Source organism: Akebia trifoliata, chromosome 7, assembly GCF_017979445.1.
Source record: "Akebia trifoliata isolate Shusen 1 chromosome 7, ASM1797944v1, whole genome shotgun sequence".
NCBI classification, from domain to species: domain Eukaryota; kingdom Viridiplantae; phylum Streptophyta; class Magnoliopsida; order Ranunculales; family Lardizabalaceae; genus Akebia; species Akebia trifoliata.
In genome coordinates this window covers 14,953,332-14,976,311 of record NC_141381.1, presented here as the reverse complement: position 1 = coordinate 14,976,311, position 22,980 = coordinate 14,953,332, and positions in this window count along the sequence as shown.

Below are 22,980 nucleotides of genomic sequence, written 5' to 3'. Positions count from 1 at the left end.
TGCTGCGTTGTTTGGGCTTGTATGATGCTGGCGTTGGCTAACACGGTACTTACTATCTTTTCTTGCCTCTCGATTATTTTCAATAGTGCTACCATGTGTGAATCGATACCTGATGTTTCGACCGCTGTGGGCTGTGCCGATTCAAAAGAACTCATGGTAAGTATAGATGATTTAAGAAAATATGGAGGTACTTCTGGCTGCTTATATTATTTCGTTTAGCCACCTGTTGGTACAGAAGACCAAGCGTTACTATCTTGTTTACAAAAGTAAAGATGCATGATGTTTTATTAGGTCAGGTAAAGTTGTTTATTATGAGTTTTACAAAAAAGTAATTTCTCGACGCAGAACCAGCATCAACATGGAGTTGGTGAAGTATTTTTTTTTAAAGAATTATATCAGCACGGAGCTGGCATTGACACGGAGTCGGCATCAACACGGAGTTGGCATCAGCACGGAGCTAGCATTGACATGGCGTCGGTGGATTATTTTGAAAACGTAATTACATCAGCACGGAGTCGATAAAATATTTTGAAAATGGAATTATCTTAGCGCGGAGTTGGACTCGACACGGAGTTGGCATCAGCACGAAGCTGGCATCGACACGGAGTCGGTAAAATATTTTTGAAAAGATCATTTCATTAACATGGAGTTGGCATCGACACAGAGTCGGAAAAACATTTTGAAAAAGTCATTTCATCAGCACAGAGCTGGCATCGACACGGAGTCGGGAAAACATTTTGAAAAAGTAATTTCATCAACACGGAGCTGGCATCAATAAGGAGTCGGGAAAACATTTTGAAAAAATAATTTCATCAGCACAGAGCTGGCATCGACACGAAGTCGGGAAAATATTTTGAAAAAGTCATTTCATCAGCACGGAGCTGGCATCAACACGGAGTCAGGAAATATTTTGAAAAAATAATTTCATCAACACGGAGCTGGCATCAACACGGAGTCGGGAAAACATTTTGAAAAGATAATTTCATCAGCACGGAGCTAGCATCGACACGGAGTCGGGAAAATATTTTGAAAAAGTAATTACATCAGCACGGGACTGGCATCGACACGGAGTCGATAAAATATTTTGAAAAATAATTTTTGAGATAAATCGAGTTGGAATATGCCATGTTTTTGTAGTCTGCAATTCAGTTATCTGAAATCAACTCCGGCCAGGCAGATCTCTAGGGAAGAGGCGGCACATAATGGCACTCTTAAATCACCTCATTTCCTTGAATAGACATAGTCTACCCCCCTCGTCTCAATAGGGCAAGATCTTTATAGGCATCGACTTTGATCAAGGACTATAATTGGCGCTTTTAAAATCTTTTTTTTTTAAAGGATTGAATTCACTTGAGTTGATTGATCGGTTGTTATCTTTGTTAGATCATGGACTTGGTTCAAAATTGGATACAAATCCGGTTTGTAGTGGATCTGGGTCTTAGACCCAGTTGAAACGGATCTGGGTTGTGGACCCAATTGTAGTGGATCTGGGTTGTAAACCCAGCTGAAATGGCTTTGGATCTAGGTTGTGAACCTAGTTGAACTGGATCTGGGACGTGGACCCAGTAGAAAATGGATCTGGGTCATGGACCCAGTTGAAATGGATTTGGATCTGGTTCGTGAACCCATTTGAACTAGATCTGAGTCGTAGACCCAATTATAGTGGATCTGAGTCGTGGACTCAATTGTAATGGATCTGGTTCGTGGACCCAGTTGAAACGGATATGGGTCGTAAACCTAGTTCAAAATGGATCTGGGTTGTGGACCCATTTGTAATGGATCTGGGTTGTAAACCCAGGTGAAATGCATTTGGATCTGGGTCGTGAACCCAGTTGAACTGGATATGGATCTGGGTCATGGACCCAGTTGGAATGGATTTGGATTGTGGACCTAGTTGTAATGGATCTGGATCGTGAACCCAGTTGAAAGGAATCTAGGTCGTAAACCCAGTTGAAAATGGATCTGGGTCGTGGACTCAGTAAAAATGGATATGGATCTGGGTCATGGACCTAGTTGAAATGGATATGGATCTGGGTCATGGACCCAATTGGAATTGATTTAGATCTGGGTCGTGGACCCAGTTGAAATGGATCTGGGTCGTGGACCCAATTGAAATGAATATGGGTCGTGGACCCAGTTAAACTGGATATGGATCTGGGTCATGGACCCAGTTGAAATGGATATGGATCGGTTCACAAAATGGGTTTGATTTGGGAAAATCCACATGCTCTTTTCCTTTTCTTTTTCTTTTTCTTTTTCTTTTCTTATTTTTATTTTTTGTACTTTGTTGAAAACATTGATTAACAAAAATCCATTTCACTTAGTTTTTCCAAAATTTGGGATTTTCCTAAAAGGGTGCCTTCAATGTTTGATAAATGGTAAGTGGGCTCCTTTAAAAATGGACTGTATTCATCCTGTGGGCTCGAATTCATTATGGTCTGTATCAATAGCACAGATGTAATTATCTTTCTATTATCCGTGTTTTGGGCACAGATGAGACATTCATTGTTTCAACCGTTTTTAAAACATAGATGAGGTGCTCACTGTTTCAACTGTGTTTCAAATACGGATGAGGCACATTTTTGGCAATCCGTGTTATGGACACGGACCAGAAAGAATTCCAATTTCTAGAATTTCACAAAACTGGTTCTTTGGTCCAATGTTTTGCTTTCCTTCTTCACTATTTTTTTTTTATTATAAGTGATGCAACACATTTCCCTCCTTTTACCTAAGTGAGGGAAAATAAGAAAATAAAACTCCCTATGATCTATACAAACATGCCTTCTTGGGCTTACAACTTGGACTTCGACGCCCGAATACATCAAACACATACAACTTTGCTTTGGGGGTCGATGTAAAATAGAAGACTTGTGTCCTAGCGTTGTCTAATCGGGCACATGCATGCGGCTAGTAGGTGATTTCACGGCTACCGATCTTCAAACCTCGATGCATACCAAAGTACACACATCGTTGGTTGGTGATCGAATTTGATGTGTTCATCCCCAACACTTGAAATAACGAGCTCAAGCCGTAGAACTACTAAGCATTGAGGCTAAATGTATTGAGGGTGGGGTGGTTTGTGAAGTGAGTTATGCTCGCAAGTGCTCGTGCAACAATATTTTTCATTTCTTTTTCATCGACACCCTTACAAACATGTAATAAAAGAAGCGAAAGTAAATAAATATTACAAATTGATCATGCGGAAAAAGAGAACAAATGAAAGACAAACAAACAATGTTAGTAAATAGAAAATCTTTGTTTTTTTTTCAAAGTGACCGAGTCGTCACGAAGGATGAACCAAGGTCCCCAGCGGAGTCGCCAGCTGTAGATAAGTGGTTTTGCGATTACGATGGCCACATCTACTAAGAATTGGAGTCGCCACCATTCATATTGTAAGTGGGTGTGAATGGTCACCCGATGTACATTTTTTGAAAAAATGACATTTTGGCATTTAGTGACTCAAGATGGATAAGGTACTAATCAAACCTTGAGATTCGAAGTAAGCGGCTCGTTTGGAGAAAAGGGAAGGTGTTAGGCACCCTTTTTCTCCCCGCCAAGTGGCGGTAATCTCAACTCAACTCGGTCATTTAGATTATAAAATATGAAAAACAAACACGTGTTGTGTGTTTGTTTCCTAAGTAGGATTTGATGTCGGCTTAGATTATAGGGAACATCTCATCGAAAGATATGACCCATGTAGAAGTTTAGCCTTCACGTGACATACTTTGGAAGTGTGTTGGCTAATGGATAGGGGCCTATTCTCATGGATAGAGAATGATCCGAATTCCAATTGCCTTAAAACAGTTTTAGGAGTTAAAATCGGTTTTATTTTTTTTAAATGGTATTACAACCCTATAATTTCAATTGGATCGAAGTCCAATCTACCGGAGATAAGGGAGGGTAGCATCACATCCTAAAGGCATACTAAAATAAAAATAAAGAGAAAAGGGGGATAATATAAGAAGGAATTGGAGAGGGTTAGAGAGAGATGAGGAGGGGTGTTTTGTTGAACCCACCTTGAAGTCTCACATTGGTTCTTCTTTCTTCTTCTTCTTCTTCTTTGAGTCTTCTTGAGTTCTTAAGTTCTTAGTAGAATATGAAAGTATTTTTTTTAAGGATTGATGATGAGAAAATTTGAGAGAAGAGTAGAGTAATAGATATATTTTTTTTTTCATAAGAGTTGGTGAGAATTGGTAATAGTGGTTAACCCTTTTTGGAAGGAGCGGAGGGGTATTTATAGGTGTTGGGAGAGTGTTTGGGGGTATAATAGGGTGAGAGGTTAGGAGAATGACTAATGGCATTGGTTTTAGAAGTGAAGGGTATGAAATTTAGAATGAAAGTGAGGGTAATTGTGTAATGAGGGGAAATGGGTAATATATATTTTGACCCAAATGGTTTGGATTTTACCCAAATCCATTTGGGTAGAGTGTTTGGTGGGGTGAGATGAGTGATGGTTGATGGGGGAATAGGGGTGTAAGGGAGTTGTTTGGAGAATGAATGTTAGGTTGGTTGAAGAGGTGAGGTGTTTAGATTTAAGTTAATGAGTTATGTAAGAGGTTGGTAAATTGGTTTTTGGGAGGATTAAGGGGATGAAGATATGTGGCAAATATGATGAGAGAGTGAGGTGATGGGGTGTGTTAATTTGGTGATGATGATGGGAGGTATGGGTTGAGATGATTTTGTTGAAGTGTTTTAAAGGAAAGTAATGGGTTGAGGTGTAAGAGATATGAGTTGTGATGTGGGTGGTTGATGGTGTTAGAGAATGGGGATAGATTAGGGTGTGCGGGATATGGGTTGTGATGTGGGTGGTTGATGAATGGGGATAGGTTAGGTTAGGGTAGGGTATGGGTTGAGGTGATTTTGGAGAGAAGTGATGTGGGTTAGATGAATTATTTAGAGAATGATGATGGGAGTAAGTGATTGGATGAGGGAGGTGGGTGAGGATGATGACATGTGTCCTCTTTTGATGCTAAGGAGATGATTGGTTGATGTGGGTAGTGGTTGATGGATTATGGGTTATGGATTAGAGGTGGATTGGATATGAGTAGTGGTTTGTAGGCTTTTAGTGTATTGGGCTTGGTTTTAAGATGGGTTGTAGGTTATTTTGTCTTTGATAGAGTTTGTTTTGGATTGAATTTTTTAGGGTGGGTTTATTTTAGGGTTTAGGTTATATGGGATCAATTTTAGGTTAGGGGTAATGTAAGAAGTTAATTTAGGAAGGAGTTGAGGGCTTGTGGGCTTTGAATGGGCTTATGGTGTTTGCGGATTCGGAGGCGGAGCTGTGGAAGTAGAGGAGGGGTAGGTATCCCAAGTTCACATTTTTTATTTATTAATTTTTTGAGGTTTTTGCAATCATTGATTTGATCAAAAATGTCACGTGTTGGCAAATCGGGCCTTTTAGGCCCGTTGGATAATTTTATCGAGTATTCGGGTATTCTTGGGTACAAGGGTAGAGCGGTGAAGGTTAAACACAAGTAGGATGGGTCACACCCTTTTAGTGGGTCCCTTAGACCATTGGGAGGTCTTAGGGGCCTCGGTTCGATCAAAACGTCACTTTTTAGTGATTTGGGCTTTTGAAGCCCATTGGTCAATTTTGTCAAAAAATCAATATTTTGAGTGGAGCGGGATAGATGGGAGCATGTCGATCCTTTTCATGCGGGCCCATTAGACCCTTAGGGGGTCTTAAGGGCCTTGGTTTTGATGAAAATGTCAAAAATTTTGTGATTTGGGCTTTCGAGGCCCGTTGGCCAAGTTTATTGGAAAACTATTATTTTTGGGCCCTTTCGAGTGAGGGCCCGTTCAAATTAGGGTGTCTACAACAAGCATTTTCTAAAAAATATGGTACGTTGGTAGATACATAGTAATATAAATGTTTTATTAATAGATTGATTGATGGAGAGAGAAAACTTATGTTCTCAACTAATTGACGGGATAGTGCCTCCAGACGTATGTAATGGCTATGCCACATGGTGCATGATAGATAGGTAGATGGATGGATGTCTCATGTTTTCATGATCATGTGAGATATGATTGATGGATGAATTAATTAATAGATGGATGTCACTAGAGAGGCCCTACCATACCTTGTTTGTATTTTCTATATAAAGAAACTATATATATGCATACAAAACAAAATTATTTTTCTATACTAGAAAAAGGTCGTAGAAACCTAGAAAGAGTGATGCATCGTAATATTTTTGAAAGCGGCAAGTCAATGTAGGATAACACTTGATGTTCTATTCTCTTGGGTAGTACGGGATACCTTAAAGAGCAGTATAGCTCGTGAGATTCAGGAATTTCTCATTTTCTTTCCTAGAGAACATTTGTATAAAGACGACCGTTGTATAGTGTAGAGATGGTCGAGGTTCACATGTATTGTCTCTCAATAGGCTTAGACACAGGGAGTTTTCTCCTATGCTACTTAGTAAGCACTGAGAGTTTATAATCGTCAAATAAATGACAATTATAATTGATTCAAATATTTGAACTTTGTTCAACGGCCAATTTTGAACTAGATAAATGGTTATTCAATTATGATAGTAGCAAGCGATCACAAAAATCATATGCGAACAATGAGATTCCATATTGCAAGGAGTTTGAAATATCGATTAGCAGTGTTGAGCTTTCATATTAGTGTGTTCTTCAACACTCTTATTGATTATACCATCGTGTTTCTACTATGTATCTCTTTATTGTATGTTAATAGACAAGTGTTTTGATTTGAAAACATAATGAGTTGAGTACATTTTACATGATGTGACTAATAGACCGTTACTTATTATATCTATGTCATTTTTTGTTTCAATTAGTCTTTATTCAAATGCTATATTATATCAAAACCTGTATGATTTAAACTTTAGAATGATTATACATTGCATGCTATAACTAGTTGTTAGAATGATAAACTTTTTGTTGGATAACTCCCAATACTCACCAGACTTTTCGTTGCGTTATAACTATTAAACAAGATCTGTCTTTTATTATTATATGTTATATTAGAATAAGATAGTGAATCATTCCTTAAGATTTAACTTAGAAATCTTTGGGATTCATGTTGGATTTTGGGGCATGACAATAGTCTTGGACCACATATCTCAAGTACAATGTCTCACATTCTTATCCCTTCGATCACCATAATCGATCGATATGGAACACAAAGACCAATACTATTAGATATGTCGGTGAACATTTTAACCAACTATACTTGTTTGAAGAATGCCCAATCCTAACCATTATCGATATGTGGAGAAAACATCAGGAAATTAGGACTTTGGGTCAGGAGGAATCTTTTATGATCGAATCGAGCGATTCAAGTCTATCATCAGCCCCAACATTGCCATTTGTAAGTTTCCAAAAGATATTCTTAATGATTGATGTATGCATTTGACTTTTTTGAATATATTTATTTGGTCTACGATCTATATATTTTATTTGGCATTTGAGCCATTTTTTGAAGACTTGTGAGCCTTGAGTACTTTTAATTCTCCCCCGACTGAGTCTTTTGGAGGCTTGCTAGTCATTTTTCAAAATGCATACAACTTTTGTAATCATGATACAATTACGAAGAAATTTATAGAATGCACACTCCTTTTGTAAATAAATTTGGTGACGTTGATGTTACAAAATATTTTAAAAAACCAATCAACAAATTTTAAATCTCGTTCAGTAGGCTTACATCAAAAATAAAAACAACATTCCTCCATGACATCTTTTGGTTTCCCATTTTTTTTCCTTTGCTACTTCCAACATCTTTAGCGTCAACTTACGTTGTTGTTGTTTGAGCCACCGGAGTTCCCTACCCAAACAAGCATATTTGGGTCGTAATCAACACCCAACTCAATAGAATATGTAAGCAGCCTTACTGTTTCGTCCCTATGATGCATCAGTATCATGAAATCATGGTTGGTCAAATGCACACTATTGTTTTAATACATAAAATCAAAAAATTCAAAAATATATTAAAACATTACCTATTCTTCATCATGAATATTAATCCATGCAAAAGAGGATTGTGTGTCCTGGATCAGTTAATTAAATCTAGATCTTCATTGAATGTTGTTTACAGATTTTCCATATTTCTGGGAGATAACACGTGATTCTTTCAGTTGTCCTAGGTCCAAGACTTGGTAAAACACCTTATAAGCACTTACTGTGGATCCTCTTCTAGCACAGAGTGGTTTGAGTGGGGTTGCGGGGAAAGATTGACCGAAATCGAATTATAGAAGTACACGATTTGGGTAGTATGGCTTAATGACATAAAAAACTCTCAAACAACCACAGTAAAATGATATTTCAAGTAATGGATGTTGCACCCTACTTCTACTATACATGTCTCAATGAACCTATAATAAAAGTAAAAAAAATTTTTTACTATTGACTGAAAAAACATAGACATGTGCACATAAGTGAACAATATTATACTCCTTGTATTCTAGGTGTGGAGTGGGTCTACCAATCATAAAATGCTCGTATATCCAAACTCGCTTATCTATAGTTAAAAATCGAACTAAATTATAAAGACAACTATAACATAGAATTTCAAATATTCACACCTTAAAATTTTCAAACCTTGATCCGATTTATGACTCGAGTTGAAGATCCTAATTTAAGGGTATAAGAAGAAATAAGAATCATTGACTCATCAATTAAATATCTAAAATAAAAGAATTAAAATAAGTAAAAATTAATATTTTTCAAAATGGAGAGCATTATCCTATAACTCAATCAAAATTGCAAATGTAGTAATATTATTTGGGTACTTATTACATTCAAATCAAATATAATAAAATAAAATAAAACTATTCAAAATCTGAATCTTAAAGAGAAAAAACAACTAACAAAAAAATAAAAATAAATAAACTCCAATCTCAATGCTCATTATTTGAAAAGTTTTTCATAGAGAACCTATAAGTTAAAACTTATAGGAAAGTCAACGCTACATTAACATCTATGCATATATACATACAAATAAAAAATATATATGATCATGTTATCATCAATTAATCAAGTCATTCTAAAATAATCAATGTAGGTAATGATGAACAATTTTTCCATTGGTTTGGCAATTACCATCATCACCGATTTTCCCAATAGCTCAATCAAACTCTTTATTTGAAAACAATCAATGCATGCAATGATGACCAATTTTCCCATCGGCTTGGCCATAACTATCATCATCGATTTTTCCTAACAGTTCGGTCAAACTTTCTGTTCCAAAACGTAGAACCTTTTTCAAGGGCCTTTAGGGTCTTTCACCCAAGTACTTAACTCTTAACTTGCTCGATTCATCATTAAAAAATAATCAATGCATGCAATGATGACCAATTTTTCTAGCGACTTTGCCATTACCATCATCATCGATTTTTTTAACAGTAGGTTAAACTCTCTATTCCAAAATGCAAAACTTTCCTCGAGGGCCTTTAGAATCTTTCATCCAAAGACCTAAGTCCTGACTTACTCAATTCATCAATCCAAAATGTGTCCATGATTATGCAATTTCACTTTCATCTTCTAAAAGAACATTTCATGCAGTTTCAACATAAACATTATTACGACAACTAAAGATTTATCATCAAAATCTAATATCTCACATTATTTATCGATAGGCACATAAGAAACACATAACCATACTATATATTTAATTTTTATTTACTACGTATATATAAATAGATGTGTTGTGAGAACCTGCATTAATCAATGTTGGAATCCACTAATGAAATTTGATTCCTTCTTCTCTATTTTGCACTTTCTTGATTTTCTTAAATTTACATTAAAAAATATCCGAAGAGCATAGAAAATTAAGTTGGTCGAAGGCTTCATATCGGATGTGGTTAGAAACACTATTTCTTTGATTCCCCTCGAACCTTGTGATGAACTAAGTGATTTTCTTTTCTACGCCAAAGCACGGATCCTCCAAGTAGATGAAAACCTAGGTTGAAGATGGATGGAAGCTAGGATTTCTCTAGAATTTTGTTTTAAAAGAAGAGAAGTGGGAAATAGAGGATTAATTCTGAAATTCTTGTGGGTTTAGTATATATAGTATTAAAAGGACGTAACGGTCATTATTCAATTTGTTTTGTTTTAATTAAAAAGTTTATATTTTGAACTCCGATTTTCGCGATCTTATAATCTATTTCGATTAATTTTTCAAGGTGTGTCTAATGATGTAATCGGTTTTGACAAATTTCAACTTAAAAAAATTCTTCTATTTATTGACCTATGAATTTTCTCAAGGTACGTGTTTAAAAATATGGGGCATTACAAATACATACCTCTAAGAAGGTTAGGTACCCTTTAATCTATTTCACACCAGATCTTGAGTCATATATCCCAATTGATGGTAAAGAAATGTTAGAACCCCAGCTCCTCATGCATATTTACTTATTTTATCTAAGACAATCAATAACTGTAAGTGCATGACTTGTACCTTTGTACCAATCTTGTCAGTGAATAATTTGAAACCCACTATATAGAGGAGATATCCCCTTTCACCACAATTTTCTGATCATTTGAAGCTTCTTCGAGAACTTTACTGAGTTTGGATCGTAACAACTACATTTGTACAAAAGAAATCACACCAATCTCTTGGACAACCATAGATATTGTAACCCCCAATGCATTGACGATCAAATCAATGGCTTTATATGCAGAAAACATGAGTGTCGTCATTGTTGCACCTAGAAAGTAATCCCAAAATTTGCTTGACATCATCAATTGTGATGGTCATTTCTCCAAATGGTGGGTGTAACGTATTTGTTTCTGGTTGCCACCTATCTACAAAAGTCGAAATAAAATTTTTATTCGTGTACTTATAAGATTATAGAACTACGTTCTTCAAACCCAACTTGTCAACTTGATTCCTTACATTTTCTGACTCATCCTTTAATTTCCAGCCAGCTGCTTTCATTATATGTTGTACACACCACAAAATTTCTCTTTCATATATAGATATTCATAATACAAAAATTGCAAAACATTCATCCATCACAAATTATAAAAAAAAATATTAATTATAACATATATATATATATACATCCCCAACCCAAATATATGAAGCAATGTGGACTCTGAAGAATCGATGGATCAATGGGACAACCAGGAAATCCCTCCCTATCGACCATCATGTCTGCTACACGTTGTGAGGGTCCAACTTCTTCATTTCAGCCTCTAGAATTGTGGGTTGTGTGGTGGTGAAAGTAACATGACGCCTCCTATACGAGGCAGTCTATCTTTGACGTGTAAAAATTGCTAAAAAAATAATGTAAAAGTGAATGAGAAAATTTACGTATATCATTACATGTATAAATTACTAGAATGCCTCCTATAGTCATTTCATCAAACATGTGACATACACTTCAAGTGTATAGTAATAAACTAACAAAAATCCAGATTTTAACTTGCATGATTAATATATTGTGTTAAAAATTGATGTTAGTTGACTCTCAGTTCATTTGTTGATATGTGAGTTTCTATGGTCATATGGTCATTTTCCGCCATGAGCGGAACTAAGAGGCAACTATTGACCAAGAGCCGCTGCGCCGCCACCAACCCTCCTCCAAGAATAATTGTGCTCTGCTATAAGTTTTGACAATTCCCCCAAAGGGTCAATGTAATATGAGAGAGATTTTGTAATAAATGGGCTTGACGGGTTTGTGTCAAAATCCTTTATATTATACTAAGAAATGAAGGTTCTTGTGAACCTTCATAAACAAGTGAAGCAAGGCCCTGCCATTTATTAATCGAATGAGACCTCTTTTATAACTTACATGCTTGATTGAAGAGGCCTTAAAGTAAATTATAATGTGTAGAGCCTCAAACCGAAAATGACGATGTTGAGGAGGCTTTGAGAAAGTTCAATAGGTCCTCAAGAGGTCCAGAGGATAGCTTGACCAATGGAAGATAGTGAAATCGACTTCAAAAAATTGAAAGGATGAGGAGGGTAAGACGGAGCTCTGTTCAATAGGTTACTATCATGTTTTAAAACAAATCGGTGGGGGGTAAGAGAGAGCTCTTTCGCTGCATACACCCACTAGTACAGTAGGTGAAAACAGTAAGTGGGTGTAGCGATCTAAAATAAAGTGGGTGACAATAGCGCGCCCCCTTATTTTATTTAGCACGTATCGCGAGATTTGAAGTCCACTGCCACCCCAACCTGACAGAAACTCGATCGGAGCAAGTAAATTAATATAATGGTGGATTGGATAACATGGCTTATCTTCTGATGTCTTTAATATTTTTATTTTGTTTTAATATCCTTATTAGTCTTTAGGGACCACTGATTTCAGTAATCAGAATCTATATGACGATAAGCATAATTTCAATATGATATGAAAAAAGATGTTGGAATTAGTAAGTGAGTGAGTGACGGTGTTGCTTATATGGATAACGATGAAATCTGTGCATGCATCGTTTCTTGCAACCGATTTGTTAAATTTATATCATATGGAAATACTAAAATGGGTATGCATTTTTTGATATTTACAAACTGGGAATGGAAAATCCCATTTAATTATATAATGGATATGCACCTTCTTTCATAAATAGAATCGTCTCCTTATTTTACTTTTTATTGCTGCTTTTTTTTTTTTTTTTACTATCCATCTTAGTCCGAGCATTTGGAAATCCATTTAATAATTGGTATGAGAACTAATTCAAACATCCTTACTTTTGCATGTTATTGATATTAGCCGGGGCAAAGGGTAAAAGCCTGGATTTTCTTGTAGAGAGCAAATTATATTTACCTGATAAGTCGAAGAATTTGAAGATGACTAGTATTTTGAGAGAAAATTCAAAGGCATTTAGGTCATTTTAATATTTTAGAAAAGAAGACTTGAGTAAAATAAGTTTTAAAACTATTGGTATAAGAAAGAGGTTAAATAGATTAAAAATAAATTTATTAGAAAGATTGGAGAATTTGAAGATGAGTAGTTTTAAGAGGCAAAATTTAAGGGTTTTTTTTTTTGTGTAATTTGAAAATGAGAACAGCTAGGTTCATTTTATCACACTAGAAAAGTAGAACAAGGTTAGAGAGAAGTCATTAGTTTGAAGGAAAAATTACTTGAAGGACCTGGCAAAGGGATTTCTTTTTAAATAGTTCTTAAGTTTTGAAATGTCTCTTAATCATTCATTTAGTAAATTTTTCTTCATTTAATAGTCTCTTGACCTCATCTCGTATTGTAATATTTTTGAAATACCTGAACTCCCATTTTTCTCATCTACTTCACATAATTAGGCTTTTCAATGGTGATTGTGATTGTTTTCAACAATTTTTTTTTATCATGAATGATGAATGGAGATTGATATATTCGTAATTTTGAACATTAAGATGTATTTTTTTATTCTCAGTATATCAAACATCAAATCCTTCGACACCCAACTTAGGAATTGAGGAATTCCTAAGAGTTCTTAGGATAGAAAACCCGAACCTTTTTGCACTATTTATAAAGAAACATTTCCTGATTTGATTCTTCAGAGTCTTGTTAAAGCCGGCCTCTTGATCACCAATGTATTACAGCATCCTGAAAGCGCCCTCGATCCGCGGGGTGCGCGGATCCGCTTTTAACCCTTGAGGTTTGGGAGTCGCCACCTAGTTATTACGGTCTAGGAACCGATCAATGACTCTAAACGGATAAAAACTAATCTAAAACCAAAAAAAAACTGAATTCGGGGATCATGTTACGGGATTGGAAGGTGTTAGGCACCAACCCCGCCCGGCCAAAGCCGGTCTCTACTAAATTCCCAAGTAAATTACATTGCTAAAACCTAGATAAAAAATAAATAAAAATAAAAATTTACCTTTCCGATGGCAAGGACTTGGTTCCCTCAGATCTGACAAAAAAAGCTCCTTGTACCGTGCTCCCTTGCTTCGTTCTGTTTCCGGATTTGACTTCGGATCTCCGAGGCAAGGTATCTCCTTGTTTTTGAATCTAAACTCTTCAAGTTCGTTGAGGATTTGGGGGTGTTTTTAGAAGACTTTTGGGTGTTTTCTAGACTAAAATTGAAGGAGGGATGTTAGTTAAGGAGTTGAGACTCCAAAACTAGGGTTTATGGGGGGCTAGGGGAGCTTCTAGACCTACTTCTCTTAGGGTTTATGATTTGATACGAAAATAGGGTGTGAGCACCTCTATTTATAGAATTTTTTTAAGGTTGATTTGGATAGAGTTAGTGTTTAATTAAAGATCTTTTAATTAGAGTTGTGTTTTAGTTAAAATTGTTTTAGGTAGAATTGTGTTTTAATTAGAATTGTTTTAGGTAGAATTGTGTTTTAATTCAAATGTTTTAGGTAGAATTATTTTTAAGTTAGAACTCTATTAGATAGAGTTATTATTTAATTAGATCTCTATTATGACTTTTGGTCTTATTTGATTGACTTTTAATGTTTTGACTTTAGTCTTAATTGATTGACTTTCAATTTCTTGACTTCAGTCTTGCTTAATTGACTTTAATTTTGACTTCAGTCTCACTTAATTGACTTTAATACCTTGACTTTAGTCTTGCTTGATTTACTTTTAATTTTTGGAGAAGGCCCCTTTCATTATTTCTTTAATTCTTTGGACCCCCAAATTGAGGGGTTCTTAAAGAAATATCTCACGAACCCTCAACAATTTTGCCTGAGAGCCCGATTGATCGATTTTTTAGGTTCAAAATTTTAAATTAATTTCATTAATGTTTCACTTTAATTATTTAATGTTTTATTTATTAATTTCGAATTTTTTAATTATGAAAATTGTGAAATTACCGTTTTGCCCCCGGAGAGGACTTTTCACGTTTCAAGTCGGTTTTTAATGTTCTAGGATGTTTTAGAATCGATTTTTCGTAAGGAATTCAATGGAAATATTAGTTTTTGTTATTTATAAAAAAAATTTGTGTGAAATGGTCGTGAACTTTGTGAGGGGTATTTTCGTAATTTTGTCAAATTCTGTTAAAATTGGTGAAATGATTTATTTGGTTCCGATTTGTTATTTTATGTGTTCGAGAGAGTTTTCCTAAGCGTAACGTAGGCTCTAAGGTTGTTTTGAGGTTAGGGGTATTTTGGTAATTTGGTCAATTTTTAGTGATTTTCATCGTGAAACTTCTTTTTGGTCTGCAAGGTGATGATTTCTATGTTTCTGGGGTCGTATTTTCCTAGCGTAGCGTGGTTTCTAATATTTTGTCAGTTCGAGATACCTCATCCGGATTTCTGAAACACATCTGGTAACAAAATAAAGCAATGGAATACACATCCATCATTGGGAATCATTGCAATCGGATTGACGAGTTGATTAATCAGGCGGATGCGAAAATGGGGTGTCTACAGATGCCCCTCTTTGGCAGAGGGTTGAAGCAAACTAGATAGCAAATCTATTTTGGTAGATAGTGCGATATCCGATTGCCAAAGCTAGTGACAGTTCATTTTGCAGCCTGATTTAGCAATTCGTCAGGGTGTTCGGATCCTTGAGGGTAAAGCTCTCCCCGAATCAAAAGGTTGTCAGGTCCTTGAGCGCAAACTCTCACTGACAGTCTCAGATCCTCGAATTTTAGAGAATTCTCCCTGACTAAAAAGTGCAAATGTGCAAGTGTGTGCATTTTGAAAATTGAGTAAAACCTGAGCATAAATTGAGCATAGACTGAGCATAAACATGGCACAATTTTAGTAAAATTTCAAGAAAACCCTCGACGATAACTGAGCAAAATCCAAGATAACCCTTAGCGGCATCTGAGCAAAATCCAAGATAACCCTTTGCGGAAACTGAGCAAAATCCAAGATAACCCTGGCGGAGACTGAGCAAAATCCAAGATAACCCTTGGCGGCAACTGAGCAAAATCCAAGATAACCCTTGGCGGAGACTGAGCAAAATCCAAGATAACCCTGGCGGCAACTGAGCAAAATCCAAGATAACCCTTGGCGGCAACTGAGCAAAATCCAAGATAACCCTTGGCGGCAACTGGGCAAAATCCAAGATAACCCTTGGCGGAGACTGAGCAAAATCCAAGATAACCCTTGGCGGTAACTGAGCAAAATCCAAGATAACCCTTGGCGGAAACTGAGCAAAATCCAAGATAACCCTTGGCGGAGACTGAGCAAAATCCAAGATAACCCTTGGCGGAGACTGAGCAAAATCCAAGATAACCCTTAGCGGAGACTGAGCCTTGGCGGCAACTGAGCAAAATCCAAGATAACCCTTGGCGGCAACTGAGCAAAATCCAAGATAACCCTTGGCGGAGACTGAGCAAAATCCAAGATAACCCTTGGCGGTAACTGAGCAAAATCCAAGATAACCCTTGGCGGAAACTGAGCAAAATCCAAGATAACCCTTGGCGGAAACTGAGCAAAATCCAAGATAACCCTTGGCGGAGACTGAGCAAAATCCAAGATAACCCTTAGCGGAGACTGAGCAAAATCCAAGATAACCCTTGGCGGAGACTGAGCAAAACTGGCAAAGGAATGAATGAATTTTGGAGAAAACTGATTAGAACGAATCGGAGAACGAATAAATCTGGAAGATAATGAATCTGGAAGAGAAATGATTGATTCCAAGAATGATTGAATCTGGAAAAGATCTGGAGAACGAAAGAATGTTATATCTCCTATGTGAGATCCAATATGCTTTTGTTTGAACCTCAAGGATTTATCAAAAAATTTTATGAATTTAAAACCTGAGTTTTTATTTCTTTTGAACCTCAAAAGTTTTTCGAAAGAACTGTTATCAAGAGGGTAACCTTACTTTGGGGTTCCTATTATTTTTTTAGGATTAACATTGCTCGAAGACAAAATGCCCCTAGTTTGACAATGACCATGGCCTTGAAAATAATTGAACACATCATAAAAAAAAAATGCCCCTAGTATAAGGGGGAAAAGTTACATTAACAAAGGAAAGAAAATGCCCCTTGTATGAAGGTTTGAAATAATTGATTACCACAAGCGCAATAAAGACTTAACTTTTAATTTTGATTAATTTTATTGAAGGTTTTGAGTCAGGCTCAAGAGTACAAAATTATTTCCTTTCGAGACTCATCATAGAATTCACCCTTATCTCCCTTGGTTCACTTGGGGTAGTAAACATTTTCAGATCGATTGTAGACAAGATACTTGGGGCTTCTGAGTCTATGCCTGGTTTAAGCTAAGTATTGAACTTGATTATTCGGACTTCTGATGTTTCAGCTCGGACCGCTCTCAGCTTGGGATTTTCTTCTGTTTTTCTTTACTGCTCTAACTTTTGCCTAGATCGCCTTTTCAGGTTTTCAATCTAGCGAGCTTGCTCTAGCTTTTGCCTAGATCGCCTTTTCAGGTTTTCGATCTAGCGAGCTCTTCTCTTTTTCTTTGCTCTAATTGTTGCCAAAGTTGTCCTTTCAGATTTTCAACCTTGCGAGCTTGCCTTAATTTTTGCCTAAGTCGCCCTTTTCGAGTTTTCAACTTAGCAGGCTTCATCATTTTTTTATCTTTTTTTCTCCTCTGCACTTCTGGAGTTGCTGTCTGATCATGCTTTGCTATCTTCCTTGACTTCTCGCACGGTACTTAGGAGGACTTTCATGGGTAGGCTTGGGACTGGGAAAGAAAGGGATTTTGAGGCTCAAAACCCAAATGCCCCTTGTGTGGCATTTCCTTTTCAATTGTTTTCTTTTTCCTTAAATTTTCTTCCCCATTTTGGATTTCTTTTTCTTTTGAATTTTTTCATTTCTTATTATGTGGGGAAATAGATTTTTTTTTTATTGATGTGGTCGGGCCTGAAGTAACTTCTCAGGTTGCCTACGTACCCCAGAATTTTGGGATCAGACCAAAACGTAGTTCGAATTTTCCCTCTCCTAGGTTAGGTGATCAGGCTAAGAAATAAAAGGCACAATTTTTTTGAAAGGGCTGCAAAGGGCTGAGAAAGGAGATAATGAACTGGGTAGCAAGAAAATTGATTCGGTCAAATATGGCCCCCTTAAATGTAGTACCGTTTGATTTGGTCAAGGTTGGTTGGTTCTGGTAATTCGATTCCATCATGATCTTGAAGTCTGACAGCTTTTCCTGGTAATATTTCTTTGATGATGAATGGACCTCCCCAATTTGGTTTGAACTTTCCCCTGGGATCAAAAATCGGTGCCCTGTTCTCTTTGAGTACTAAATCTCCGACTTGTAAGTGACGGGCCTTGATTTTATTGTCAAACGCACGGGCGACTCTTCTTTGATAAGCTTGCACGGGATACAACGCTCTCAGTCGTTTTTCTTCGATTAAATTCAACTCTTCATACCGTTGGCGAACCCAGTCTGCTTCTGACAACTGACTTTCTAACAGAACCCTGAGAGATGGAATCTCCATTTCAACTGGCAAGACTGCTTCCATGCCATACACTAAGGAGTAGGGAGTAGCTCCAGTGGAGGATTGAATTGAGGTTCGATATGCCCATAATGCAAATGGCAGTTTTTCTGACCAATCTCGATGTGATTGACACATTTTCCTAAGGATAGTCTTAATATTCTTATTTGCTGCTTCGACTGCTCCATTAGTCTGAAGTCGGTAAGGAGATGATTTATGGTGTGAGATTTTAAACTTTGAACACAGTTTGATAACCTCAGCTTTGAAATGCGACCCGTTATCAGAGATCAGCTCCGAAGGTACTCCGTATCGACTAATTTGAAATCCATGCTCATACTTGCATATTGCTAATTTAGTGATTTTGTGGGTTACTGATTTTGTTTATTTATTTGGAACTTCTTGTTCATGATTTTGTAATTGGAAACTCATGATTTTCTAATTTAGAAATTTCTCGTTCATTATCTTATAAGTTGGAAATTTCTAAATTTCTAATTTGCAAATTTCACATGTTTTGGAATTTCCTAATTTAGAAATTTCATGTTTATGACTTATAAGTTGAAAATTAAGACTTTCTATTTCAGAAAAAAAAAAAAATTTGTGTGTAATTCTCTAATTAGGGAATTTTGCAATTTTCCAATTTGGGAATTTATCATGTGTCCATAATTTTTTGATTTAGAAGTTTCACATTTATTCATAATTCTTAAATTTGGAAATTTTGTGTTATTCATAACTTCGTAATTTGGGAATTTATAATTTATTATATGATTTTTTTTATTTTGGGAATTGTGCACACATTTATCACTCTCCCATCTAGAAATTCTACACATGTTCATAATTCCCTAATTTAGAATTTTGTGTTGTTAATTTTATTTGAGGAGTTTTTATAATTATAATTTTATCGATTTCATTGATTTGCCACGTGAGTTTTAGAATACAGGGTCAAATTAAGACTTTTTCAAATTTTCCCCTTTTCGTGCGAAATTCAGGGAATCCTTTAAATATTTGGGAAAACTTTAGCAGTAAGATTCATTTAGTAAATATGAAATAAATTGATGATGATTGGACCCTAATTTGACTTTAGTCTTTATATGTTGACTGTAGGATAGTTTTGATTTGTAGTAGAGATTGATTGTTTCGATCAGGATAGTTCGATGCCTAACACCTTTTGAAACCTATAATCTGATCCCTTACCCATTTATCTTATATGTGGACTGATTCAGATTCATTTTAGAGTTATTTTGGCTCCTAGACCTAAACTAGGTGGCGACTCCTAACTCCCTAAAAATCCCTCATTTACCAATCGGACTCCTCTTCATTATTTAGTGAAAAAGGGTCGAGGCGATTTTAGTTACCAATGAAATTGTCAGTGTGTTTGCCTACCCTAGTCAAAGGAGGTTATGTTACACTAAAACAGCCACAATCAAAAGCCAAGAACACATTTAGGTATGATCCTACCACCAACTGTGAGTTTCATATGGGAGCTTCTGATCACTCCACAGACCGATGTTGGTGGTTGATGAATGTCGTTCAGACCCTCATAGATAGGAAGCTTATAATTCTGGATCCCGCACCAACGCAATAAAATATCAATCAAAATCCCCTTCCAGTACGTAATGGCAACAGAAATGGTGAGGGCCGACGAATGCAGTAAAGACAATCTCTGAGGAAGAGTTAGATTTTGATCCCTCGCAGTTGATCATTTCTTTGGTGGCAAAAGTTAGAGTTCACTTCAAACGCCATACCTCAAACATCTCAATCAACACTATTCTCCCTCAAATTTAAAATAACAGTCCCATTCACATCACTACCCAGTTCAGAGGCCTCATCTTAAACCCCTTACCATCTTCTCCAATCCCACCACCTCTCATTTTATCATCAAATTCTATCACTCCATCCAATATCACACCACTCTCATTAACTTCAAATCCTCATCCACTCATTATTATCACACCTATTTCGTCTCCGCCCACTATACAAGCACCACCTCGCATCCTTCATGTTGAACCATAGCTTCCCCAACTCACTTTTAAAACTCCCAAGGTTCGTCAAAGAAGAGCTTTGTATCACGTGCAAGCTTATCAAAGAAGAGTTGCCCGTGCATTTGATAAAAAGATCAAGGTTCGTCACTTACAAGTCGGGGATTTAGTACTCAAAGAGAATCGGGCACCTATCTTTGACCCTAGAGGGAAGTTCAAACTAAATTGGGGAGGTCCGTACATCATCAAGGAGATACTACTAGGAAAAGCTGTCAGGCTTCAAGATCATGATGGAAACGAGTTACCAGAACAAACCAACCTTGACCAAATCAAACGGTACTACATTTAAGGAGGTCATTTTTTGGCCGAATCAATTTTCCTATTACCTAATTCTTTATCTCCTTTCTCAACCCCTTTGCAGCCTGTTCAAAAAGAGAAAAATTGTGCCTTTTATTTCTTAGCCTGATCACCTAACCAAGGGGAGGGAAAAATCCGAACTACGTTTTGGTCTGATCCCAAAAATTTGGGGTACGTAGGCAACCTGAGAAGTTACTTCAGGCCCGACCACATCAAAATAAAAAAAATAGATTCCTCGACAAAGGAAAAATCTAAAAAGAAAAAAATTCAAAAGAAAAAGAAATATCATCCAAAATGGGGAAGAAAGTTCAAGAAATTTTTTTAAATGAAATGCCACACAGGGGCATTTGGGTTTTTGAGCCTCAAAATTCCTTTCTTTTTATGCCTAGTCCCAAGCCTACCTATAAAAGTCCTCCTAAGTACAGTGTGAAAAAGTCAAGGAGGGTAGCAAAGCATGATCAGCTAGTAATTCTAGAACTTCAGAGGAAAAGAAAAAGATAAAAAAAAATGATAAGGCCTGCTAAGTTGAAAACCCGAAAAGGGCGACTTAGGCAAAAATTAAGGTAAGCTCGCAAGGTTAAAAATCTGAAAGGACAACTTTGGCAACAATCAGAGCAAAGAAGAAAGAGCTCGCTAGATCGAAAACCTGAAAAGACGATCTAGGCAAAAGCTAGAGCAAGCTCGCTAGATTGAAAACCTGAAAAGGCGATCTAGGCAAAAGTTGGAGCAAATAAAAAAGAAAAACAGAGAAAATCCCAAACTGAGAGCGGTCCGAGCTGAAACATCAGAAGTCCGAATAATCAAGGTCAATACTTAGCTTAAACCAGGCATAGACTCGGAAGCCACAAGTATCTTGTCTACGATTGATCTGAAAATTCTTACTTCCCCAAGTGAACCAAGGGAGAGAAGGATGAATTCTATGATGAGTCTCAAAAGGAAATATTTTGTTCTCTTGAGCCTGACTCAAAATCTTCAATAAAATTAATCAAAATAAAAAAGTTAGATCTTTATTGCGCTTGTGGTAATCAAATATTTTAAACCAATTAATAGTCTTAACAAAATATTTAATGTAAAGCAAAAAATAAAAATAAAAAAGAGTTACTTATCAAGCAAACCCATTGGTTTCAATTTTATTACAAAAGTTCTATTATCAAGTTTATTACTAAGCAAATCTTATATTATGGATCAAGCTAGCAAGACTAACTTAGTTATTGGGACCACGAGGATTATTGAATTAGCAATCCAATGCCACAGTTTTTTAGATTTCATTAAAACGTTCATTGAAGGTGTCGAAAATGGATGACTAATTATTTCCCAAATTCAATGGTGATTTTTGGCTCTTACAATTTTGCCCCTTGATTTCAGTTCATGTTTGTACATGGCCGAAATTGATACGGTTACATTTCACTCCAAGGTATGTTAAGTAGCAAAAGTTTACCACATCAATTTGATTGTTATAACATGGATATCCACCCCCGGATTTACTAAATAAAAAGTTTGATTAGATGAGCTTGGGGAACAAAATTTATAAAGCTAGGGAGTTGTTTGTAATAGAAATTCAACCATAGGTCTGACAGGTAAATGTCTTTCCAAAAACAAGAAAAAAATAATTAAAAAATGAAATTAAAAATAATTAAAGAGAAAATAAATATAAAAAAAATCTGATTCAACCCACATAAGGAAGGCAACATACGCTTTAAAGCATTCTCATGTTTCATGAGGGCCCACCAAGCCAATAAAATTCTAAAAAAGAAAAAAAATCAAATTTTAAAAGTTGGGAAATCTTTTTTGTTTCTGAATTGGCATTATGTATGGGATCCTACAATTTTTTTTAGAGCAACTTCTTTCAAGAGTAGAAATAAAAAAAGAAGCAAAGCTTTCAGGGTTGACATTGCTAAAATAGGACCCACCATTCAAAAGAATTAAAAAAAATAGAAACTTGTCTTGACATTGATACTTGCTAAATGAAAACTTTACAAAAATATTATAAAAGAATAACATCCTACTCACAAAAAGGATGAGAAGAAAAAGAAGAAATAAATCGCAAGACAGCATTCGAGCAAAATAAAGAATAAAAAATTCAACAGCTCTATACCCTGAGGAATAGTCCCCTCCCCTTTCCTTTCCCCGACCTCTCAACTCTCACCTTCTCCCCAACCTTTCAATTCTCACTCCCTCACATTCCACAATGAAGAAAAAAGAAAGAGGATTGGAAAAAAAATCAAAACGTGAACTAGACTACAAAAAAAAAAAAAAAAACTCACAGAGTTCTAAAATAGCTCATCCACATCCCCAAGTAACTACTCCCCATTTCATCTTCTCCAACACTCTCCTGCAACAATGCTATCTTGAGTAGTGCTTGAGGGATT